General features: G+C 38.3%; 2 long non-coding RNA genes across 2 annotated transcripts in view; one reads left to right on the top strand and one right to left on the bottom strand.

Moving 5' to 3' along the window:
- LOC138188875 (uncharacterized) overlaps positions 1–15,017 on the bottom strand; it is a 30,403-nt gene extending 15,386 nt beyond the window's left edge. The window contains exon 1 of the long non-coding RNA XR_011175723.1: positions 14,346–15,017. This is a non-coding gene — a long non-coding RNA (uncharacterized LOC138188875). The remainder of the gene's footprint in view (positions 1–14,345) is intronic.
- Positions 11,324–11,841, top strand: LOC138189612 (uncharacterized). The gene is made up of 2 exons (XR_011176079.1): positions 11,324–11,417; positions 11,520–11,841. It is a non-coding gene; the product is annotated as an uncharacterized LOC138189612 (long non-coding RNA).
- Positions 15,018–23,970: the final 8,953 nt, after the last annotated feature.

Raw genomic sequence — 23,970 nt, 5'->3', positions numbered from 1 at the left:
GTCATATAGTCATAAATCCCAGCAATTTGCTAGCTCTGGTCCTACAATGCCGAACAAATGTCTTTTTTTTTATCGCTCTTTGACGATTATTGTCTACTACGGCTTGACAAGAAGAAGTTGGTTTTCTTCACATCAGGTATGTTCCGTTAGCAACTTTCTCGCGAGTACGGCTAAAACCTTTCCTGGTCCACCAACCTGGTCCACAAACTTACTATCCAATCGGAGACGGTGTCTACTGCCCTTACTTCCTTAACCGGAATTGTCATCAACAAATCCGATGGTCCCGTGTCCTCAGACACACCCACCCCTAGCCTTCGTCGGACACAGTATCGTCAGTAAGACTCACTTATTCTGTGTCCTCAGAATAGTCAATATATCTTTACCTGTCTCTACCCTTATATCAGTCGCGTTCTTAACGTATCATTGTAACTAAGTCTTACCTAACGTGGTTGGAGTGAATTGTGATTTATGTTAATTCAGTGTTTATTACTTTGTGCTTGCTGAATTCATAATAAAGTTTAATTAAAACAAAATCAATAGTTGTGTTACGACTCAGCTATTTTATTTCATCAACCAACCCTTAAAATTTATGTGACAATTTCGTCGATTTTTTCGAAAACTAACCGTTATTTCCTTCCCATTTGAGATATTCCGACGTTTAAGCGCTCTTTTCACTCCATTTTACTCGCCAAATGTAATGCACTCCAGTTTAACCGTCGAAACAAGCCCGACAGCTCGCAAATAGCGATGATTTCGTTGATTTTTTTCACGGAAATTTTTTAATAAGAGATTAATTATATGTCGTCATAATTAGAGAATTAGTATACGGGGGCAAATAATAGATAATAAAATACAAATAGGTGCTCTAACGAAATAATAAATATAAAGAGTACAACATAACCTATAATGTCATAATTCGACTAAGGACAAACTAAGAAGAAGTAATTAACCAAAACTGTCTCGCAAATTAATTAATAAATCACGACATAATAGTATATTCAATCAGAATAACCTACAATTCGACAATTTAGTCAAATCTCGCAATAACAACATGAATAATCCAAAGGAAGGGAAAAAGGAATGGGACGATAGGAATACACACTTTTATAACAAATATGAAATATCGAACAATTTAATATATAGCAAATATGGATATACAAAACCACAATAAACAGAATATATCTTATATTTACTTATTATTTAAAATGTAATTATTTACAACTAGATATAAAATATATAAAACACCTAGGCATATTATCACACTTCGATAAACCAGGCACTATTGTCAGAATCCAGACACGAAACGTCAAGATTGAAGTGAAAGGGATTCCACAAACAGTACACTTGAACAAGTTAAAACTAACACATAATCGAAACAGACCACCAGAACGATTTCATGAAGCAACGTAGTACGGTGATACATGGAACAACACTACTTGTCGAATACTGCTGAGTTTGGTAACCTAAAAAGAAAAGGGAAAATTACTATGTGTGTTCTAATTATCATTTTAATATAAAATTCAATAAAATAATTACAAAACATTGGAAGTGGAAAGTACCTCGTGAACAATTACTCATCGTAGAAGGAAGTGTATGTGCGAAGACAGGTTATGTGTCCAGCTGAAACAAATGGAAGAATTAACTTCAATCGTTTCAATACAAAACGTAGTACTACTAAATGTCTATAACAATATTGTGCCTAAACCAAAAGAAGTGTGACACTGCTTATCGAATCATGCAGATAGTAGAAACGTAAAAGAAAAAGGAAAATTACTGTGTGTGTGTTCTAACCATCATTTAAATACACAACATGTTAATTCGATAAAATAATTAAAAGCAGCGAAAGTTAAAAGCACCTAGTGCACAATTAATCATCGTAGAAGGAAGCGTACATGCAGGAATTGTTGAGAAATGTTAAGTTGGTATGATCGCTGGTTACTACAGGCTAAGTTGGTACGACTTCTAACGACGCTCTTTTGTCTTAGAAGTCGACCACGTTGTTCTATTGACTTGAAGACTCCTGTGTGGTAAGACGTGTTATAAGACTGAACTGTTAGACTAAATATATTGGATAAAACGAATCTGAGTGAATCGTTATTTTATAAACCCAAAACCTTATTAAATAACAGGTTATGGGCCCAGGGCAGTAAACTGCGGGGAAAAACGTTATTATTTTTGAGTTTTTTTTGTGTTTTACGAGATAATCTGAGAAGAGACCACGCCATGGCCGATCACGACAGACTAAGTGATGTGGACAGCGATATGAAGCCAGTCTTAAAAAGTGATAATTACGAGTATTGGAAGACAATGACGGAAGCCTCGCTGGTTTTCCTGGGTTGCTGGGAGGCAATAGAACCAGGATTTACAGCAACGCAAAAGGTGGACCCAGAATGCATGAGGAAGGACAGCATGGCACGTGCGTATCTGTTCCGACATGTTCGCCCCGAATTTATCGGAGATATTAAGTCTTTGAAGACAGCGAGGGATTGCTGGAAGGCGCTGGAGGATGTCCATGGGAGGTCCACGTCGATGGACACTGTCCTATACATACGGGAACTGGGTACTATGGAAAAAACCCCCGGTATGAAGATCGGAAAATACTGCGGTAAGATACACGATCTATGTGAAAAGATTTCCAACGCAGGTCTAAGAATCGATGATCACGTGATGGCGTGCTTCATCTTAGCCGGCCTCGTGTCGGACCCAAACTACGCGACATACCTGAGGACGGTAAGGCTCGATAAGAATCTAACATCGAGGGCCGTGAAGTCCGATCTCCTACTTGAGGAAAGGAGAATGGAAGCGGCTATGGGTCCATCCGAAAGGAATAGTGCAATGGCGGCTTGCAGACAATCGCAGACCAAGCCCCAACAAGGTCAAGATGGCGCTAAGAAGAAGCAGAAAAATCCAAAAGATAAAAAATGCTACAAATGTGGAAAACGAGGCCACATATCGTACAACTGCCAAGAGGGAAAGGAAGACAAGGAAGGGAAAGACCCAGAAAACAAGGTGGAAGATAAACCGAGATCCAAGGGACTTATCTCCACACTGGCTTTATCATCTATAAACCACGTGGAAAGGGATAGGATCAGCTATCTCGACTCGGGAGCCTCAAACCATATGACTCCGGATAGATATCGGTTCGTGGACTTCGTGCCTGCGGCCGGACAGATTCGGATTGGTAAGGGCCACCTGGAAGTCAAAGGAAAAGGCACGATCGTTGTGAAGATGACCAAGGCTTGCGGCGGGTGGAGTCTATCCTTGTCGAACGCCCTGTGGGTACCCGATTTAGATGTAAATCTAATATCGATCAGGCAATTGGCAGTGAAAGGCGTCACTACTGTATGTACGAAGGATGAGGCCGTCGGCACACATGATGATGGGGACATGGTATTCAACTCAAAGGTAGGGGACAACGTGTACTACCTAGAGACAATACCACCTGAGAGGCATGCGGCAAACGTCTCCATGGGAAACGATCAAGAAGAACCTGGAAATGACAATGACCACGCCGAGATTATTGAAGCTAAGGCGTACAAAGGTATCGTATCATGGCATGAGAGGTTAGGTCATCTACATGGAAATGCGATGAGAAAAATCCCTGTAAGGGGCGTGAAGGAGGATTCTAGGATGCACGAGGAACCATGCGGGGTCTGCGTGAAAGGGAAAATGACAAAAGTACCTTTTCCGAAGACCGCCCACCACATGTGTCGGCGTCCTTTAGAAATAATTCACAGTGATATTAGTGGCAGAACACAATGCAAATCGCTGGGCGGAGGAAATTATTTCGTGACGTTCATAGATGATTTTTCCCGTTTCACGCACGTCAGGATCATCAGTAAGAAGAATGAAGTACTCAAGTGTTTCAAGGAGTACCAGGCGGAGGTGGAGGCCTTACATCAATATAAGATAAGTGCACTTCAAACAGACAACGGGGGTGAGTACACTGGAGAAACCTTCGAGAACTACCTAAAGGAGAAAGGTATCTTACACAGGAAAACTGTCCCTAGAAACCCTGAACAAAATGGGATCTCCGAACGAGCGAACAGAACTCTGGTCGAGATGTCCAGATGTTTACTCATCCAATCTGGACTCCCTGACTATCTGTGGGGGGAGGCTGTGAACACGGCATGCCACATAAGGAACCTATCCCCATCCGCTGCCATCGGAGACAAGACTCCACTGGAATTATGGAGGGGTAAGAGATGTGACCTCCAAGGGGAGATAACCAGACTGCGAGTGTTTGGATGCAGAGTCTGGTATCTAAAGAGTCCAAGCGGAGGAAAATTCGAGAGCAGAGCGGATGAGGGGATATTTGTGGGATATGACAGACAGGTCAAGGGTTATAGGATTTACCTACCGAAGGACCAAAGGGTGATAATATCCTGTCATGTCAGATTCGAAGAGAACACGTTCCCCTACAAGAGCGCTAAGGTGGAAACGAACCATATAAAGGATAAGTCCTCGGAATGGATATGGGATGTAGAAACCTTTGAACATAGGGGAGAAGCCGGTCAAGCTGACGTCGAGACACAGAGTGACGGAGAAAACGACGAAGGGGAAACCGATTACTTTATGGATAGTTTAACGTGTGAGGACGATCCAGTGGATACTGTGAGTGTACCGGTTGTGCCTAGGAGGTCGGCAAGGCTACACAAGCCAAGAACATGTGATTGTTGTGCTCGCACTGCGATTGTTTGTAAATCTCAGAACATGTGTGTACCTGTGAATGTGCATGAAGCCCTGAGAGGGCCAGACGCCCAAAAGTGGACTGATGCAATAAAAAAGGAACTAGACAATCTAAAAAGTAAGGATGTGTGGGACATCGTGCAAAGACCCTTAGATAAAAACGTTATAGACTGTAAGTGGGTGCTTGCGATAAAGAGAGACCCTGATAGATATAAGGCTAGGTTAGTAGCTCGGGGATTCTGGCAGAGGCCTGGAGTAGATTATTCAGAAACCTTTAGTCCGATAGTAAAACGCAGAACTCTAAGAATTCTGCTTGCTCTATGTGCGGAGAATGAGTGGGTTTACGAGCACATCGATGTGGAATGTGCATATCTCAACAGCCCTCTGGATGAGGATATATACATGGAGCAACCAGAACTCTTTAGAGTTCCAGGCAAGGACAGAACTAAATTTGTGTGTAAGCTCAAAAGGAGCCTGTATGGACTAAAACAAGCTGGAAGAATGTGGTTTAGGCACATCAATAGCATTTTAAGGGGTATGAGTCTGAGCCCATGCGTGAGTGACCCATGTGTGTATGTGGATGCGTCAAAAAGGTTGATTGTAGCTGTGTATGTGGACGACATCCTTGTGTTTGGGACGAATGAGCGGATTGAGATATTCAAAACTAGGTTTAAGGACAAACTAGATGTTAGGATGCTAGGTGTAGACACTCAATTTCTGTCCATCCACCTGAGTAAGCCAAACAGCACCACGGTAGTATTCGATCAATCTGTACAGATAGGTCAAATACTGGATCTGTTTGACATTACTCACGAGGCTGGAGTGGTGGGAGTGTCGACACCGCTAGCTAGGGAATGTGAGGCTGGTTTTGATATTGAACGCGATGAGCCTTTCGACAGCAAATTGTATGAACAAGCTGTGGGGCACATTATGTATGTCGCTACTGTAAGTCGTCCTGATGTTGCGTGTGCAATAGGAAAATTGAGCCAAAGATGCGCGAACCCGACTGTATCCGACTGGAAAGCAGTGAAGCGGGTATTCAGGTATTTGTTAAAGACCAAAGACTTAACGTTAGTATATCAGAGGACCGGGCAACCTCTGAAAGTATTTTGCGACTCGGATTTTGCGGGTTGTACGGTAGACAGGAAATCCAGGAGCGGATATGTGTTCATACTCGCTGGCGCGGCGATATCCTGGCTATCCAAAAAACAACCGATTATAGCTCAGTCGACGTGCGAGGCGGAATTCGTGGCAATGCAGGAAGCAGCAAGGGAGACAGTGTGGATTTCTTTACTGTTAAAAGAATTGGGTCAACTGTCGTATTGCCCTCGTCCCTGTAAAATATTCTGCGATAATATCGGAGCTATTTCATGGTCGAGAGACGAAATAGTTGCCGAGAGTTCTAAGCACGTCCAAGTGCGATACTTTTACGTTAAGAACTGCGTATCGAGGGGGATACTAGAATATATTTATGTACCTAGTCCGGAGAATGTCGCTGACATTCTTACCAAAGGGTTAAATAGGATTAAGACTCAGCAATTTACCAAAGCTATGGGGCTTGTAGAAACTAGCGATCAAAGGGGAGTGTTGAGAAATGTTAAGTTGGTATGATCGCTGGTTACTACAGGCTAAGTTGGTACGACTTCTAACGACGCTCTTTTGTCTTAGAAGTCGACCACGTTGTTCTATTGACTTGAAGACTCCTGTGTGGTAAGACGTGTTATAAGACTGAACTGTTAGACTAAATATATTGGATAAAACGAATCTGAGTGAATCGTTATTTTATAAACCCAAAACCTTATTAAATAACAGGAATTTCGCAGAAACAAGTTGCGGACCCACTCCGTAGAACATAGTATACGACTGTCAGCAGAAACGAATGGATAAACTAACCTCAATTGCCTTAATATATATGGAAGAAAATAATACTATTAAAGATTTACAATTATATAGCAATTAAACTAAATGAAGCACAATAACAATCAATAGTTGATGTTCGACAACAGACTTACAATTGGCCAATGGAAAATAAAACCAAAAAACCAAAGAAAATTAGTGACATTATAACGAAATAACTCAGCGTTGACATAGCGGACTTTAATAAGAAAAAATAAAATCAGTTAATAAGTGCAGGAAGAGTTAAGAAATAACTAAGATAGGTTAAGTGAATGACAACGATAATTCACTACTCACATCGAAGAAGTTTATACCAGGGTCAACGCAATTATGGGAAACCAACTATCGAATTGGAGTAAATGTGTACGAAGAATCGAAGTTGATACTACTGGAATGATCAAGAAGACGTGAGAAAACTGAAAAATGAATAAAATTAGTGACATTATAATAAACGATTCAACGTCGACGGAATGGTCTTAGCAAACAAGAAAAGGTATGAAGATACTGAAGGTAATAAATACCGAGGTAACTAATCATAACCTAAAAAGGATTATAAACCATCTTGGAATAGAAACTGATAGTAATAAGAAGCTCGTTACTCGCATCGGAAGATATACATTACATCCGACGCAGTTACAAGAAGCTTACCACCAAATTTAAGTGAACACTTATGTAATACCGAATCAGATACTACCGAAACAGTCAAGACGGCAACAGAAAACTGGAAAATCGAGGAAATATTGTGACACTATAACAAAACAATTCGATGCTGACGAAGCGGTCTTAGCAAACAAGATAGTGGACGGACTACTTTACTATACAGATATTTACAAAATATAGTGTTTTATATATATGTCGGAGATGAAAGGACATCGGAGCCATCCCTTTGGAACCTCGGGAAAATCCCTTAACACCGTAATCTAGATTCTATCATAGGCGTAATTAAACAATTGTCGTCTTTCGATCCGATTGTATTTGTTCGAGATTTGTGATAATGAGCTTGGGCTCGAGGCGACAGCCAGTCGCCGAACGTAGCCGCGGTCACGGGATGAGCGCTTTGTCTAACAAAGGTATGAAGTAATTCTATAGCTCTCCTTAAAAGAAATATTTCTGGCGACACGCGACAGTAAACATTCAAACGGTCTCTGTCCCATGGCTCGTCACACGCAGACCCTATTCTTCGAGTAAGATGATTGCCAGATGTCGATGCGTCTCCGCAGTACATGTTCAGCTAGCCCGAGGGCCCGTTATAAATCTTAAGATTTAACTAACTAAAGTCCTTCAAACAAACAGTCTTTGTCCCAACTACGAGAAGATGGAGGAGACCTATTTTTCAACGAACGACGTCTCCCACTAGCAACTTTCCCTGGAGGGCGGCTAGCATCTTTTTCTAACCACCGATATGGATATTGGCCAATTAGCAGCAACGTCAATTACCTCGATTACTTGTCCAATTCTATAATAATCGTATTTGCACTAGTCAATGTCTTCTCTATTGCATAACGACACAGTGTAATCCAAACGAAGATTCGTTTCACGCCCCTAACTCTAAATTCCAACCTTCTCCGACATATATATAATTGATATTGACACTTGAATTTATTTGATCTAACAGAGTGATATTAGTATAGATATGTTATGGCTTACTCAGAATTTACTTGATTATAGTTATTACAGTGTCGATTATAAATATCGTCGAATACAAATATAGATATAGTATATAGTAGTACATAGTAAATATGTATGTAAATATAATATACTTAATAATAATACTCGAACCTCTGATCGGATAAGTTTTACAAATGTTTTTGGTATGACAAGATTTAGTTATTTCGACTTGATTAATGGTGAAAGCTAATTTTACTCGTTCGGGCGATTAACATAATACGGGTTATAACAAACGCTATCATATGATGTAGGTGATGGCGACCGAGATCGGGGAGAATGCGTCTCGCAATATTTGGGAATTGGTAAACTTGAGAGCGAAAAACTAGGCGCAGGACCTTCGCTATTTAGTTCTAACTCCTCTCGGCGCCTCTTTTCTTCCCTTTTAACTTCTACAGCGATCAGTCGTTTGTACCAACGTTCGGCTCGCCTCTTGCTGAGATGACTTATCTTTATGATTCCTTCTTGGTTTTGTCATCTAATATGATCAAAGTGAAGTTAATATCTCTCTCTGTGTGTGACTTGTGTGATTTCGCAAGCCTTGCCCAAAGACGTGCAGTATTTGCCAACGATGGGAGGAGGAATTCAAAGATCAATAAGTGTTTTCAATAATTGAAAACACCGTTAACACAGGTTTAACACAGCGAATAATCAGTTAAATTTAATAATTTAGAAAATATAATTCGTTCTTGACAACTCATAGAGTCGTAAGCAAACATGATTATTTTAATTGGCAACGGCGTTCTCTGTGGGCAATCAGTGTGGCTTCGTAGGCCTCGCCCAAGGATGAGCGATCTGCTAACGGTGGGAAGACGAACACGAAAACTATAGATGTTTTCTGCGTTTGAAAACACCGTAATCACTGGTTGATACAGCGAACAATTGTTATGAATTCAAGATGTTTCGAATAAAATCCACGTAAATCGTATGCTTGATAATTTTATTTGTGAACTATAACTGCCGATGGATACTTTTGTTCAGATACTAAACCTTGTACGACTGCGAAGTTAAAAGAAATGAGGATATACAAATTTAAATTTCCTATCTCGAATATATGCGAGGTCGATCAGGTATTGTGGTATGATTTGATGATTAGTCGAACTCTGACAATTGAATTTTGATTTCACAGACGAACTAGCAATATGAACACTTTGATTCGAATGGTAATGAACACTCGGATTTTCGAAACTAATTAACTTTTCTAGTACTCGACTTTGACGGACAGATGTGTCTGGTAACTTTCCTGCTGATGCCAGTGGAACGTTCAAGGCACGTGGCAACTTAATGTTTGCCGAGTCTTCTTATGCGTTATTTTTTCTTTCTTTCAATAAAATATTATTTTTTTTTATAATAGTAAGTTTAATATGTTATTTCATGGGAAATGTCGTGAAGTGGTTTTGACAGGTTTAGTTCGGTGATAGTTTTGAGGTTATCTTGGTCCTCGTTACAATCTTCCATTTGTATTATCATTTCATTAAATGTTTATTTCTTCATCGAAAATATAATTTATTTTGCAACGCATAGAAATTACTACATGTACGTGTTGATTAGCATCACTTCCAAAATGGCCGCTTGTGAATGTCCCTAGTATGTAGTGATTTTTATTAATGTCGAATTTATTATTTATCTGTTAATTATTTGTAACTTTATTTTAGCAGTTGATGTATAATTGAAGTGAGAATAATATTATTTTGCATTTATTTTAATGTGTATAATTATTGCATGTATTTCATTGCGCATGCGTAAGAGCTATCTCATGTTCATGACAATCCAAGATGGTCGCTCGTGAATGTTTCCAGTAAAAGTATGGTGACGTGTCCTTAATTTGTTTAATACTGGAATAATTATTCGTCTGTTGCTTATTTTCCTCTATTTTAGCGCAATTAGAATTTTTTAAATGACAATAATATTGTTTGTGTATTTATTATAACGTGTATATATTCTGTGTGTTATTTTAATATAATAGCATGTGGATTGTATTATTGTTAAAATTTATAATTTATCAATAGCACTTTTTTACTGTTGTGTTTTGAGTAGTTTATTTTCATAGTGTTCGCTTAATTAATTTAAATTTTAATATGTGCATAGTGTGTTATCACCAGTTCTACTGTGTAACATAACTTTATTTCTCTATGCCAGACTTAATAAAATTATGCAACTTTATTATAACAACTTAGTACAATATAATAATTTCTTATTTTAATTTGTCGTTGATACTCGGTTAATCTGTCTTGATTAATTTCTAACCTATTCCTATATTTATCGACTGTTTCTATTTCTTCCTTGTTAATTTGTCATTACTTTGTACTTATGATTTGTTGTTATTTCATATCTGTGTGGTATAGTTTTTGGAGCTAATCTATATATTGTTAATTAAAACTTGTTTATTCAGTTATTATTGTTTATAGGTTCTACAATTCTATTCCTTCAATGCTGCGTTGTTCGCTTAGGACAGTTACGCTGTGCATATTTGGTATCATCTTGCTCTTCGTTATAGTTCCAACACTTATTATGACTACTCTTACTTATCCTAGAATTGTAAGTACATATGGACATACATATATAAAACGCTATATTTCGTAAATAGCTGCATAGTAAAATAGTTTGTCCACTATCTTGTTTGCTAAGGCCACTTCGTTAGCGTTGGATTATTTTGTTATAGTGTCACAAATTTTTCCTTGATTTTCCAGTTTCCTTTTAGCCATTTTGACTGTTTGATTCAGCATTCCATAAGTATTCACTTAAATTTGGTAGTAGGCTCCTTATAACTGCGTCAGCTTTAATGTATACTATTATTAATTTCTACTTCAAGGTGGTTAACAACGTTCTTCTCCCTTTTAGGTTATGATTGGTTACCTCAGTATTTATTACCTTCGGTATTTTCATACCTGTGAGTAGTATGCTCCTAAAATTTTCCAATGGTCAACCATAAGTCTTGTTATCTTGTAAATGTTGTTGACGGGCATCAATTATTGTCCGTTATCCTTGTTTCTTTTAATTCAACTTCAATTTTGTTATAAATATTTAATATTAGTGCAATTGAGGTTAACTCATCTATTTGTTTCAGCTGACTGTCGTATATTATGATTTGTGAAATGGATCCATAGCCAATCCTTGTGGAATTCCTGCATGTACACTTCCTTCTATGATGATTAATCGTGCACTAGGTACCTTTTACTTTCACTGTTTTTAATTATTTTATTGAATTAACATGTTTTATATTTAAATAATGATTACAACACACATAATAATTTTCCTTTTTCTTTTAGGTTTCCACAATCTGCAGTATTCGACAAGCAGTGTTATTCCATATACCACCATACTATGTTGCCTCATGAAATCGTTCTGGTGGTCTGTTTCGATTATGTGTTAGTTTTAACTTGTTCAAGTGTACTGTTTGTGGAATCCCTTTCACTTCAATCTTGACGTTTCGTGTCTGGATTCTGACAATAGTGCCTGGTTTATCGAAGTGTGATAATATGCCTAGGTGTTTTATATATTTTATATTCCATTGTATATAAGATATATTTTGTTTATTGTAGATTTTGTATGTGCATATTTGCTATATATTAGATTGTTTGATATTTCATATTTGTTATAAAAGTGTGTATTCCTATCGTTCCATTTCTTTTTCCTTTCCATTGGATTATTCATGATGTTATTGCGGGATTTGATTAAATTGTCGAATTGTAGGTTATCCTGATTGAATATAGTATTATGTCGTGATTTATTAATTAATATGCGAGTCACTTTCGATTAATTGGTTCTTCTTAATTATCCTTAATCGAATTGTTAAATCATAGGTTATTCTTCATTGTATCAGTCGGTTCGCGGCTTGTGTCACGTAAACTTAAGAGTTGGATGATGAAATAAAATAGCTGAGTCGTAACACAACTATTAATTTTGTTTTAATTAAACTTTATTATGAATTCAGCAATCACAACGGAATACACACTGAATTAACATAAATCACAATTCACTCCATCCACGTTATGTAAGACTTAGTTACACTGATACGTTAAGTACGCGACTGTTATAAGGGTAGAGACCGGTAAAGATATGTTGACTATTCTAAGGATACAGAATAAGTGAAGTTTTACTGACGATACTGTGTCTGAGGAAAGCTAGGGGTGGGCGCGCCTAAGGACACGGAACAATCGAATTTGTTGATGACAATTTTGGTTAAGAAAGTGAGAGCAGTAGACACCGTCTCCGATTGGATAATAAGACGGTTGGTGGACCAGGAAGGGTTTTAGCCGCCCTCGTGAGAAAGTTGCTAACGGAACATACCATATGTGAGGAAAAACTAACTTTCCGTGTTAACCCATAGTAAACAATAAACGTAAAAGGAAACCTAAGACAAGAGGTACTCGCTTGGTTTGAAGGACCTTAACTATGAAAATTCCAAGGCCCCTGGTGGGTACTTAAGACTATTGAGGGTACGCGCCACGGATGTGCAGACATCTGGGTGCCATCCTGTCCGCGGTATGTGGCCTGGTCTCTGATGTGAATTGACATTACACTTGCTTGGTTTATTAGCTGGTACAGGTTATGTTGTATTTACTATATTTACTATTTCATTAAAGTATATATTTCTATTATTTCGCTTTATTTTCTTTACTATTACGTCGCATACGATCGTTCTTTATTTTGATCAACCGGCTAGTTTGGTTTATTAATTGGTATTATTAATGGTCCAAATATACTTTTAGTTTATTAATTGATTCTCTTCAATGTGTCTTCGCGTTTCATATATATATGTCGGGGAAGGTTGGAATTTAGAGTTAGGGGCATGAAACGAATCTTCGTTTGGATTACAGTGTCGTTATGCAATAGAGAAGACATTGACTAGTGCAAATACGATTATTATAGGATTGGACAAGTAACCGTGGTAATTAGATACTCGAGAAACTAATGACAATGATCCTAGGTTCAATAACGAATCTGCGGTCAACGGGATGATGGATGAACATGCTCACAAAATCTAAGTCGGACTCTTTGTTAAAACGTGCAATATCCACCGAGCGTACAGACGCTAAGTAATTCGCTAATACGGCCTCACGAGAGAATGACTTTCCGTCGCGATGATGCTGCAGAGGAAAATTATGATGGGGTGTGTCTAAGGACATCGGATTGGATACTCCATCGGAAGGACATTCGGATAAGGAATCATCGGATTCGTCGAGGATAGTCTTCGTTCAGAAAGTAAGGGAAATTAACGTTGCTGCTAATTGGTCAATCTCCATATCGGTGGTTAGAAAAGATGCTAGCCGCCCTCGAGGGAAAGTTGCTAGTGGGAGACGCCGTTCGTTGAAAGAAATAGATCTCCCTTTCTTCCCGTAGTTGGGACAAAGACTGTTTATCTGTTTGAAGGACTTTAGGTAACTAGATCTTAGTGTTTATAACGGCCCTCGAGCTAGCTGATCACGTACTGTGGAGATACATCGACATCTGGCAATCATCTTACTCGAAGAATAGGGACGGCGTGTGGCGAGCCACGGGACAGAGACCGTTGGAATGTTTACTGTCGCGTGTCGCCAGAGATATTTCTTTTAAGGAGAGCTATAGAATTACTTCATACCTTTGTTAGGCAAAGCGTTCATCCCGTGACCGCGGCTACGTTCGGCGACTGGCTATCGCCTCGAGCCCAAGCTCATTATCACAAATCTTGAACAAATACAATCGGATCGAAAGACGACAATTGTTTAATTACGCCTATGATTGAATCTAGATTACGGTGTTAAGGGATTTTCCCGTGGTTCCAAAGGGAAGGCTCCGATGTCCTTTCATCTTCGACATATATATATAAGTACATCTCTATTTTATTGATCTATTATTTGCCCATATTTAATAGCATTTCTATGTGTGACTATATTTAGTTAATCTGTTATTAAAGTATTTCCATTCTTGTTGTATCGTGCGTTTATTGTGTGTGTTCGCATTGCCACTCGCACTATTTGTATATTGTAGTTCATCGTTTTTCGATACGGCACGTGCGAAGCGCGGGACGTGACATATAAACATTCATTTCACTCCATTTCACACGCCGAATGTAGTGCACTCCTCTTTCAGCGTCTAAACAATGCCAGTGTAACGCCAATTCACATCAAAGACCAGGCTACACACCGCGGACAGGATGGCACCCAGATGTCTGCACATCCTTGGCGCGTACCCTCAATAGTCTTAAGTACCCACCAGGGGTCTTGGAATTTTCATAGTTAAGGTCTTTCCAACCAAGCGAGTATTTCTTGTCTTAGGTTCCCTTTTACGTTTATTGTCTACCACGTGTTAGCATAGAAAGTTTGTTTTCTTCACATCTGATATGTTCCGTTAGCAACTTTCTCGCGAGGGCGGCTAAAACCCTTCCTGGTCCACCAACCGTCTTATTATCCAATCGGAGACGGTGTCTACTGCCCTCACTTCCTTAACCAAAATTGTCATCAACAAATCCGATAGTCCCGTGTCCTCAGACATACCCACTCCTAGCTTTCCTGAGTCACAGTATCGTCAGTAAGACTTCACTTATTCTGTATCCTTAGAATAGTCAACATATCTTTACCGGTCTCTACCTTTATAACAGTCGCGTACTTAAAGTATCAGTGTAACTAAGTCTTACATAACGTGGTTGGAGTGAATTGTGATTTATGTTAATTCAGTGTGTATTCCGTTGTGATTGCTGAATTCATAATAAAGTTTAATTAAAACAAAATTAATAGTTGTGTTACGACTCAGCTATTTTATTTCATCATCCAACCCTTAAGTTTACGTGACACCAGTAGCTCGCAAAATGCAATCTTTCGACGATTTTTACGAAAACTAAGTGTTATTTCATTCTCGTTTGAAATATTTGGACATTTAATCGCTCTTTTCATTCCATTTTACACCATAAATGTAGTGCACTCCGCTTTCAGCGTCGAAACAAACCCAGCAGTTCGCATAACGCAATCTCTAGAACATTTCGCCTGTGATACGATTTAATTTCGTTCCTGTTTTCGATATTTCGTCGTGCACACGCTCTTTCCACACCATTTTACACGACGAATCTAGTGCACTCCACTTTCAGCGTCGGAACAAGCCCAGCAGCTCGCAAAACCTAAGCAGTGAAGTGAACAGGGGTACTCAAATGGAACGATACATTAATAGCAACTTACCTCGTGCAAGTCGTAAAGAAGGAGACTATAACATTCAAAAACATAATTCATTATGTCTACTCATTAAAATCCATAACAGCACATGGAAAGCCGGCCAGGGCCATTACAAAGGCACTGCTCAACAGTTGGATATTAAAATATGGATCGCTCGAGATAATACTGACAGATTCTAGAACAAATTTCACTCAGGAATATCCTAAAGGAGTTGAGTCAGTTAGTTTGTTTCATCCTTATTCACCACCGCTCTTCATTCTGAATTAAATGAAAATTTTGAAAGCGCACATGCAGTTATAAACGTACTACATTATAATTCTAAGAGCACAAATGGAAATTACTGAAATTACGATCGTTCAGTTTGAAATAGGAGTGAAACCTTGTTGTCTAGCATTCGAACGGGAACCACCTGATTTTCGCCAATTAAATACCGACGAGACTGACGTGACGTATACATACGAAATACAGTAGACAGCATAGAGCCTTATCGAGTAGAAATAATAAAGGAGCGTATAATGTACTACTAGAAAGTACGTTAAAAATTAAGATAAAATACGATAAAGTAAAAAATTCTCCAATATTGGAACCAGGAAACTGAATATGGTTTGAAACTCAAGGCGGAAACAATCTTCAAGGCTTTACCAAATCATTCTTAGGACTCTATCAAGTCGTGACTCGACTCTATCATAGAACTCGTGCGTGGTGTAAACGCTCTCATGTCTATCAATATACGTGAACAACTAGCCCATCTGAATCGTTTAAAATATACGGATATGTCATCGATTTTGGGAACATCACATGGTAAACGTTGGAAACTCTATTCGATCCCAATTCAACTCTATCATAAATCCTGGACAACTATTATCTGGTGTGATTTCAAAAAACTTTACAGTATCGAAATTTTGAATGTTGATTTAATATAGTTGTTCAAACGCAACGAATTCATTAATGACATATTCATTAAAATAACTATAAATAATAAACGCAAGATCATACTTCACACTATAGGTATCACTAAGCCGTGCTATTTTAACGAAAGACAGTTAAGTTTGATTAGAGATTTAGCCAGTTTGTTATTCAGAACACCTCGCTCCAATGGTGCTGAACAGTATAATATCGAAATCGATAAATTATACGTCGATAACAAGCATTTAATCACCCTCATCAATAATGAAATCACGATAATTTAGGGTTTAATAAGTAATTTAAATAAGCTCGCGGAAAATGCGCGACAGCCAAACAAACAGAAAGGTGAATTGAGAGAGTCATTCCAGAAAGTAACTCAATCGGGAATTACAAACCTCAAATTATTTAATGGATTGCGATAAGACGTTAGGAAAGATACACGCGACATCAAATAGTGCTACGCTAGTATTAGGTTGTCCGAAAAGTGTTTTTTTTTCAACGGAAAATGTTGTGCGTCCATTATTTTTTTATAGAATGAAAGAAACTTCACGGACGATCTAATAGAAATTGATTAATATTACCGGTTCAATAACCTTTAGAATACCTGAAAGAAATAGAATCAAAATACGGACCAAACCGATTGTTGTATCCGTTTTTGCTAACTAATATATATAAAATAATTCAATTTACTGACAAACATATTTATATTACAAACAACTCGTCTGTATTTCGAAATTAAACAGCCATTATTAGAAAACAATATATACAGACATTTCGAAATCGTTTCAATACCAAAGATGGAAGATGCTAAACTTATTTATTTCGTTTTCAGAATAGTCCATTCATCTAGATGCGTAAACACGATCAAACACATTTCCCGTGAGCAGCCAGCAACAAAATAGTAAACCTCGTTACAATACAAACATGTAAGAGCGCAGTACGCCACAATCCATGCTGAACTAAATGTTTTTTACATGTCCTGCATGTTTTAACCGCGACCGAAAGAGGATGTTGTCTTTATACAGCAAAATTTACCAATGCAATATTTATTCAACTACACTCAAATCAAACATGGATTACTCTTTCGAAAGAATATTGTTACGGCCGTTCGCGGAGAGACGCGATCGCGAGGAAAAGCGCGTCAGCGAGAGGCGTAAATTCTCGCTACGATTTTGATAATCGACGCCGCCAATTAGTCGTTCCCCTGTTTCGGTTAAGATAACAGAGGTGGTTAAATGAGGTTAACAACTGAATCAACAGGTTAACAAAAAATGGTATATTCTGCAAGATATATAATAATGCAATAAGCACGTCACAAATTATTGAACGATTATACAGTTACTTTGATGTAATAAATCGACTCGACTTTACAATATTTATTGATATAATTGGTAGACTAAGCGACTTGGATTTTGTTCGTTAGACTCTTTTAGCGCATTCCGTTCGGATTCTCGATCGATACTGATTGCTCTTCGATGGTCTCTTTGTGTTCTTTGGGAGGCGACCCCCACTATGCTTGGGTCACGCCACCGATCACGCCATGATCACGCGTGTCACCTTATGTGTGTAGTTAAAATAACGGACCGAATCGAAGGTTCTGGAACTCGCTCTGTTTGCTGCTAGCCGATACATTGTATATTTGTCGGCTGATTGAGACGATCCGTCTGCGACACTATCGTGCCACGAGCGACGGTTAAGAATACGGCCTATGGAAAGCCTCGTGGCGTAACAAATATGAAAGTAGACATGAAACTTGTCCTGGTAATCCAACAATTTAAACACGCACGTTTAAGGGAGTAAGTGTCTAGATATAACAAGATAGATATCAACTGTTCAAAATCCAACGAAACATGAAATAGAAATAACTTTAGGTCTACAGAAATTGCCAACACTAAATATTACTGACAGTGATCACAGCTAACCCATCTAATGCGAACAGATAATTTCCATCAATACACTCCTCGTCAAAGAGATAGCATATGTGAGCTATCTTTAATTTCTCAATGACGTGTGTAAAGTTTTTCGTCTGTAACGTATAATATCAAAACATTATGCGCTGAGGATATGCGGCTTGCTGGAAATAAGTCACAATGTCGTAGATGTTTTTACCAACCAAGAAAAACTATTCCAAACTAAGGTCGAAATGATAGCACACTCTGTCAATATGTTTAGAAATTGCTCAGTAGTTCGTGACCTATCAACGAGAAAAGATTGCAGTATATATATTATATAAATTTGTAAGTATGGGGCGCGGAAAAAGATTAAATGAGTGTGACAAAAAGCAAATTCTAGAACTAAAACAGCAACAGTTATCAGTAGCAAAAATATCGAAAGTAATAATAAGAAGTCGTAAAGTAATACACAATTTTTTAAAAAATGTTGAAGATTATGGCATAAAGAAAAGGTTGGCCATCATCGTTATCCGATCGTGATAAGCGAGCAATTTTGCGTGTAGCTTCCAACTCGCAGTTAACGCAAACAATTAACGAGGCAAATAATGGAAAAATCTAGTGTTAATGTCAGTGTTTCAAGTGTTCGTCGAGTTCTACTATCCTGCAAAAATATCAAGAGGCTAAAATTGAAAAAGAAACCTTCGTTAACAACGAAGCACAAAGTAGAACGTTTACGCTTTGCAAAAGAAAGAATGCATTGGAAAAAGAAATGGAGAAGGGTACTATTTTCGGACGAAAAAGATTCAACTTGGATGGTCCTGATGGTTTCCAATATTATTTTCATTCGACGACAAATGGGAGGAGGCAGCGTGATGGTTTGGGCGAGTGTCACATGCTGAAGAAGACCACCGCTTAGAAACAGTAACAGGATAGGCCAGAATTATGCATACCACAGCCATCCAAACAATAACCAAATAGTAACGGAATAGGCGCCTCTGAGATACACCAGACGGCAACCCCTCCAAAGGGACTAAAACAGTATAAAGTCCCTCCAAAATAAGCGCTCGAATCAGTCTGTTAAAATATTTTGACTCAGTCTCTTGTAATACTTTGAATCATTCTATAACACTTTGAACCGTCACTCTGTTGGATTTGCATAATAATCTCTATTATCATATATAAAGTTCAATTTCTTCATCTTATTCGTGAAAAGTTCGAACTGTGACGAGAGGAGATCACCGGCGATCTATCGGTTTCGTGATTTATTGTATCTCCGACGTGACTCCAGCATCGGTTAGCAAGACAAGTATTGAGTTCATCGTTTGGAGAATGAGTAGTGTCCGATACACAAATTTAATCAAAGAACAAATAAATAATCATGCAGAATGCATTTATCTGATTACATCTTTCAACAAGATATTGCACCTGTACACACATCAAGATTGGTCTAATCATACTTTAATGAAAATAATATATCTATTTTGTCGTGACCTGCACGCTCCCCGGGCCTTAATATTATTGAAAATTGCTGGGCAGTACTTGTTCACAGCGTATATGCGAATGGAAAGCAGTATCAACACGTACAAGAGTTAAAAAATTCAATTGTACGCGAATGGGATACGTTAAGTCAAAATTACATCCAGAAACTATATAAATCGATACCAAATCGTACAATAGAAGTAATAGAAAATAAAAGGGGATGTACCCATTATTAAATAAGTATATACGTTTGATAAGTAATTATTGTTACAATTTATGTTTATTATTATTTTCTTATTATACATGTGTTATCATTTCGTTCTTAAAATAAAACAATTTTTTTTGTTATACACTAAACCTCATAAGATATTTAATTATTTTCAACGAACCGCATATCCTGAGCTCATAATGTTTTTATATTATACGTTACAGACGAAAAACTTTGCACGCATCATTGAGAAATTAGATTTAGCACACCTGCGTTATCTTTTTGACGAGGAATGTACGATATCCAGTGCTGTTCTCCTGTAATGCTTGCGTCACATTTCTTAAGATTTCTGAAGTTTTTGTTTGCACTTTTGCAATAGTTCAATTAGAGGGTCTATTATTTGGGCATCAATGTAGATCGGTGGTGGTTTAAAGATATGAGTTGGGTGTTTTTCTTTTGGATCCACATGTATCTCTTCTATCAGTGAACTAAATGAATTTCGGAGTATAATATCTTGTAGCCATTGTTGCTTTTCTGTATCTGAAATTTTCATAGCGCTTTTGCCTGGTATTATTTTATGCTTTTTGTATGCTGTTGCTACTTTCCAGTGTTCATCTTGATATGGTAGTTCGTCATTGAAGCTGTTTTCTTCTTGCTTTCGATATGTTTCCATTTCTCTTATAGGTGAGCTTACCTGATATTTGTTAATTGGTTGTTTTCTGCTTAACGTATTTGTAGCTTTATTTATGTAGCATATTTCAGCTTTGTTTGTTATTTTGATTGGCGGTATTTGTTGTTGCATTTTGGAGCTTTAACCATTTGACAGTGTTCGTTGTTTTATCCATCTAAATTCAGTGCTTGTCGCACTTTCACTGAAGCACAGTTTCTCACGTCTGTGTAGCTCAGCTGTTTGGGTAGAACTGAAGTGTGGAATAACAAATATATGTAAGAAACCTTTCTGGACACGTGAAAATCTACACGCATCAAAAGATGATTTATGCAGGATGGTGCACTATCACATTCTACCAACGCAGTACAAGAGCACTGAACCGGCTGTTTTGAAAGCAGGTGGATCGGTCGAATAAGACCTGTGTATTGGTCTGCTCGGTCCCCAGATTTAAATTCCTCCGACTTTTACTACTGGGGACACATGAAGAGGTTAGCGTATGCATCGCCAGTACGTACAATAGAACGACAGCACCACATTTTTTGTGAACACTCGTGGACGGGACAATCGCAGTGCGTGTGCGAACCTTATACAAATGTCGCCTATATACTATTGTTATTATTCTGTTATAATATGGTTTTGCTGTGGACATTCGCGGAGGCAAAGAAATTCGTAGGGCGGTTTTCAATATGCTCTAATGGATTTCCACAAGTGAACAGGTTTAAGTATAGAACCAGTTTGAACGATCACATACCAGCACTGGTACGACAGAACTGGTTCAGGTCATTTGCCGACCTGAACGTTTCGTCAATAAAAAGTACGTACCAGCACGTCAGTCATTCTCGCAAAGAATGTGAATGAGCAGATGACAGACCACGAATGCAGCAAAAAATGGATCAAGAGGAATTAATTAAAAATAAATATGTTGTGGGAATCACCAAAAATATAGCGGCACCATTTATAAAGAAAACCTGTGAAGGGGAATTGAAGAAGAAATGAACCAGCCAGGTAAGATGAATTTTAATTTAATCTTTATGTAATTATACCTTATTATTCAACACGGCATTTTTCTATAATAAAATACATCTCGAACATTAAATGTAATATTTACTGCATTTCTTCTTTACTGTGTTAAATTTTTCAGCGCTATGATTATGGGCTTTATCTTCCACATTAATAGTGCAATCTCGAAGTAAATTATGTGAAATGCATATTGTAGTATCGGAAATATTTAGGCTGTAGATGTCGCTGCTGGGTACGGCCGCTTCTCTTCTAATTTTTGTATCGTGGAAGAAAAATCGGACTCCGGTCGCCGGGATTCGAACCCAGGTCCTGAACGTTCACAACCTAAGGCGCTAACCACTGCGCTACCGTCGTCCGACTCTAGTTAGTGTCAAGTGGTGATATTTGTTATCGAGTGCCACCACAGGCCCCTCTTACACGATACTACAATATAATCAATATGATTTCATCTGCATCTTCTGACACTAATTTTAGTCCACAATTGTAAAGCTTGTTTAAATTTTTTGCTTGGTATTACGAACGCATTTCCAAAACTCTTCGCGTACGCGAGAGATAGTGGTTGAAAATCTTTTTTAACCTCCTTGAACTTGTGAAGCTCGATATGGTCTCAATAAATGCTTATTTAACCGAAATGCTTCATCGCTACCAATAATATCCTGTGTATTAAGGAGTGTTTGGGTACATTTAATTTATCATTTTCAAGATCTTTGAAGTGGCTATAATACTCCATCGCTGTTTCTACCACGTCCGCCGATGTCTACCGAGGTGAATGTTTGAGCTGTTCACTTTGAATGTTGAACATCAACTGACAGACGATTGCTGGAGCAATGTAAATATACGTATAAAATTCTTATGCTATGTCCGATACACTACGTTGCCGGTCTGTGCCGTATAATGTAAATTGTCCTTAACTTACAGACAGACACGAAAACAGTAACGTATGGATTTAAGGACGGAGGGAAGGATAGAGAAAGAAATTGAGAAAGAGGAAGGGGGAATAGAAAGAGTGGATAGAGAGGCAGAAAAATAGAGACCATCGACAGGGAACCACGAGAATTTTTGTAGAATGTTCTATTAGCATGTTCCATTAGATTTTAGTTCTATTAGATTGGGATGTATTTGCCAATGATAGCGTGGACTGTACAACCGTAGAGAAAGAGCAGACATAGACAACAAATCGCAACAGTAGCGGTAGAGAGGTAAGACAATGTAACAATGATGGTTTGTCCATTGTTGAAAATGCTTGTTATCGTGAAGAGGTACGGAGAACGGAGAGAGTAAGGGGGAAATATTCTAGGTGAAAAGAGCGAACAAAAAAGGAGAGAAATAGAGCGAAGGGAATGGATGGGTCGATAGGTTGGTGTGTCGAGAGGATACGCCATGACACAATGAAGGGAAATTAATTGTTGAAATCTGCGTACAATGTAAAAGTGTCACGAGATTGGGGGTTGACTGAGAGTTCATGAAAAAAACTGCAACTCCCCGGTGAAGCCCTAAGTCAGCAATTTCCTCATACATTGAGTCGCCAGCCTCGCGCACGAGCGCCACACGTTAGGCTCAACTCTAACTATCGCAGCGAGTTCTTACGTGGAAGATCCGTAAGACGTACGCGTCGCATATTTCATTTGCCATTTCGAACGACCCGTTATCTTTGAATTTTTCACGAATTACGGAACCGGATCTTTAAAAAATTTTCGGCCATCTTTCTTTCGACGTTATCTGCCTGATCGAGAGGAATAACTGATACTACTTCTCCCATCTCTAAAACAGAAACTGTTTAATCGGGAAAAGAAGTACCTTTTTCAAGTATTTTAGTAGAACCATTCCATTAAGTTAGTTCTATCATTACATTGTATAGGTTGTAATGTTACGGATATACTAAGTGTACTAAAATACAGGTTTATCCACTTTAGGACGGAATCCACGTTTGCGATAACATATGAGAATGGCAACATTGTAACTTGTACGCTTACTACTATAGACAAATATTGCTCGCCATCTATGATTTATTGTTAGAAGTATAATTAGGCGAGAACACAGAGCGGTTTTGTATTCGGCGAAGAACTTTAAATTTGCCATCACAATATAGAGAAGATGAAATATAGAGAAAGCAAGCCTCGCGTTTTCGCCCTACGATTTAGTGTCCTCGCGTGTATCCGGAGATTCGAAGCAAGTGTCATGTAAAATTGGTACTTGGATTGTAGTAAGAAGGCTGAGTCGTAACCCAACTACTAGTTTTCCTTTATAAAACTTTATTATATATTTCAACACTTACAAGAATGACACTGAACCGGAGAAAAGGGGTTGTATGAGTGCAGCAACTAGAAGAAGAACAAGAACTGCCCGAACTGGGTGAAGTCTCGGTTTATATATGTTTTGGTTTTAGGATGTTGAGGGGCT

This window comes from Bombus flavifrons, chromosome 2, assembly GCF_040668555.2.
Source record: "Bombus flavifrons isolate JBK064 chromosome 2, iyBomFlav1_principal, whole genome shotgun sequence".
Taxonomy (NCBI): domain Eukaryota; kingdom Metazoa; phylum Arthropoda; class Insecta; order Hymenoptera; family Apidae; genus Bombus; species Bombus flavifrons.
The sequence above is the reverse complement of the archived record's forward strand: the minus strand, read 5'-3'. Positions and strand labels throughout refer to the sequence as shown.